This window comes from Octopus sinensis, linkage group LG13, assembly GCF_006345805.1.
Source record: "Octopus sinensis linkage group LG13, ASM634580v1, whole genome shotgun sequence".
NCBI classification, from domain to species: Eukaryota; Metazoa; Mollusca; class Cephalopoda; order Octopoda; family Octopodidae; genus Octopus; species Octopus sinensis.
In genome coordinates, this window is record NC_043009.1 from 11,423,414 (window position 1) to 11,426,549 (window position 3,136).

Consider the following 3,136-nt stretch of genomic DNA (forward strand, 5'->3'; position numbering starts at 1 on the left):
CCTTATGGTAAATACTTGAATCTGTTGCTTTCGAATTTTCCATAGGTTTTGCGATGCGATAGCTAATTTGCTAGCTAAATATTTGGTTGTTTGGTGATTTATGGAGGCGTTCAATGTTTTATATGAGTGTGTAGCAAGAAATAAAGACGAAATGTTTGTTGACAATGGTAGGAGCTAAGATTTTTCAGGTTTGGGAATGTTCTTGTTTGTTTGTTTAAGTTACCATGAGTGTTATGCGTGAGGCTTGTAAGTAGTCTTCACTGAGTATAAAAGTAAGAATCTGTTCTGTGCGAAGGAGGAAAAAATGGGGAAATGACAATAGTTTGGCCGCTGGTATATACTATTTTCTCTCTTTTCCTTTTTTACTTGTTTCAGTCATTTGACTGTGGCCATGCTGGAGCACTGCCTTTAGTCGAGCAAATCGACCCCAGGACTTGTTCTTTGTAAGCCTAGTACTTATTCTATCGGTCTAAAAATAAGTTACGAACCGCTAAGTTACGGGGACGTAAACACACCAGCATCGGTTGTCAAGGGATCTTGGCGGGGGGGGGACAAGCACAGACACACAAACATAACACACACATATATACATACATATATACCACGGCTTCTTTCAGTTTCCGTCTACCAAATCCCCTCACAAGGCTTTGGTGGGCCCGAGGCTATAGTAGAAGATACTTGCCCAAGGTGCCATGCAGTGGAACTGAACCTGGAACCATGTGGTTGGTTAGCAAGCTACTTACCACACAGCCACGTAGAAATATATTTCTCAACTTTTTTAACGCTTCAACTGATGAATTCATTTTCAGATGATGCAACACAATCATATTGCACTTGTGAAGAAAATATTGATAATAGTAGTATGATAGTGCCATTGGTGATGATCCTTTTTTTCTCTTTGTCGTGTTAGTGCAAGGCATTATAGCATATGTATTTAGAAGTCCTGCAACAATGTTTTAGCTGCCCTTGAACATTCCAGCTTCAAACTGTTTGTCACGTCTCTGACCTATGCTTATGTGTCAATTAGGACTAATGGCAAAACAGCAAAGCATTCGCTAGTTCTGTACTGCAGCCATTTGTTGCAGATATGAACTAGCATCGAGGTAAATTTTATAATTAAATGGGCAATCTACATCAACGATATATTATGTGAAATTTCGATATAGAAGATCGATCGATTGATCGATAGATAGATAGATAAACGGCAGTAAAGTGTGATTGTTTTGTATTTGTGAATGTGAAAACGCAGGCTGGAAAGCAGAACATTTTCCAATAGAAGTCGGATGTAGAGGGTTCGTTGACACAGTGTGAGACGACTGTTGTTATTACTAGTCCTAACTCACCGATATCCAAACTATAGTGGAGAAGGCTAGCCACTGGATTTGGTTAAAAAGAGACGATGACTGATGGCTAGAAGAATATTGAGCTTTATTTGATAACCAGCTGATCCAGCAAGTGGGGCCTCATATCAGTGAGGGGGGCCGGTGCGCATTGATGCCGTCGAGAGGTAGGCCCGGAAATGGCGCGCATTCTCTCCTGATGACCCCATACACTTGCTGGCTTCTAGTATGCGGAGTTTTTGAATGGTAGCACTTGCATGTGCAAGCTGTTTGCAAGATATCCTGATACTTTACCTGATATTTAAAGTGCGTATTAGTCTCGCGTTACAAAAATCTAACCGCCTCTTCTACACTGGATAATAATACACACTGAATAAACAAGTACAGTTGTGCGTTAATTGTCTGTGTTTGTTTATTATATCACAATTAGTCTACAATCTACTGTACATTTTTATTGGTCTTAATCTCTTCTTTGCCGTAAGTACAAATACAATATAAATATTGGTTTCAAACGTTTGCACAAGGCCAGCAATTCCGTGGCTGGGGCTAAGTCGATTACATTGATCCCTGTATTCTATTGTACTTACTTTATCAACTCCAAAAGAATGAAAGGTAAAGTTGACCTCGGTGGATTTTGAACTCAGAACGTAAGGACAAGCGAAATGTCTATTTCTTTACTACCGACAAGGGACTAAACACAGAGGGGACAAACAAGGACAGACAAACGTATTAAGTTGATTACATCAACCCCAGTATGTAACTGGTACTTAATTTATCGACCCCGAAAGGATGAAAGGCAAAGTCGACCTCGGTGGAATTGAACTCAGAACGTAACGGCAGACGAAATACCGCTAAGAATTTTGCCCGGCGTGCTAATGTTTCTGCCAGCTCGCCGCCTTGACACAAGCGAAACGCCGCTAAGCATTTTGCTTGGCGTGCTAACGTTTTCGCCAGTGCTCCGCCTTCACACATTATAAAACATGACATAAAATAAAAATGCTTTGGACACCAGCCACTCATTAATTATGCAGTTAAAAGAACAAGTAAGAATGTCAAGATTAAAACCTAAATTATGCATGCTCATATATGAGGTAAAAGCTAAGTAACATTGGTCGAGAACAAATATTCCTTTGGTCACCAGCAAGTGCGAAGGGCACTACCTGGTGTCCCCTCAACGTAGCGGCAGCAGCAGCAGTAGTAGTAGTAGTAGTAGTAGTAGTAGTAGTAGTAGTAGTAGTAGTAGTAGTAGTAGTAGCGGCAGCAGCAACAGTAGCGGATAACAGAAATACTAACAGAAACGTTCATCAGATAATCGGTCATTCTTTTGCCGTCTCATTTCTTATATATACATATTACTCGACCTCTGGTATTTGAATACTCATTTTTCCACCTTGTTTCACATTTATGTGCTTACTTCCGTACATATGTATATATATATATATATATATATATATATATATATATCTGTAAAATAATATGTGACAATTATTCAGTAGCCAAGATAAAACTCCTTCGATTATCTGGCCAGATAACCGAAGAGATGGTGTTGTGGACTTCCACTTCGGCATCCGAAACTCAGAGTTTTATCTTGGCTAATGATAATTATCACATATTAATTTACAGATAAATTTCCTCTATTTACATAATATTGAGGTCTCTTTCTTTCTTTTGTTATCTCACCGTTTTTACCAATATATATATATATATATATTATATATATATATATATATCTGTAAAATAATATGTGACAATTATTCAGTAGCCAAGATAAAACTCCTTCGATTATCTGGCCAGAT

General features: G+C 38.7%; 1 protein-coding gene across 1 annotated transcript in view; it reads left to right on the top strand.

The window, feature by feature from the left end:
* Positions 1 to 708: 708 nt before the first annotated feature.
* The window catches only part of LOC115218496, a 59,859-nt gene continuing 57,431 nt past the window's right edge, over positions 709 to 3,136 (top strand). The window contains exon 1 of the mRNA XM_029788350.2: positions 709 to 726. The gene's annotated coding sequence lies outside the window, so the exon portion shown is untranslated. The remainder of the gene's footprint in view (positions 727 to 3,136) is intronic.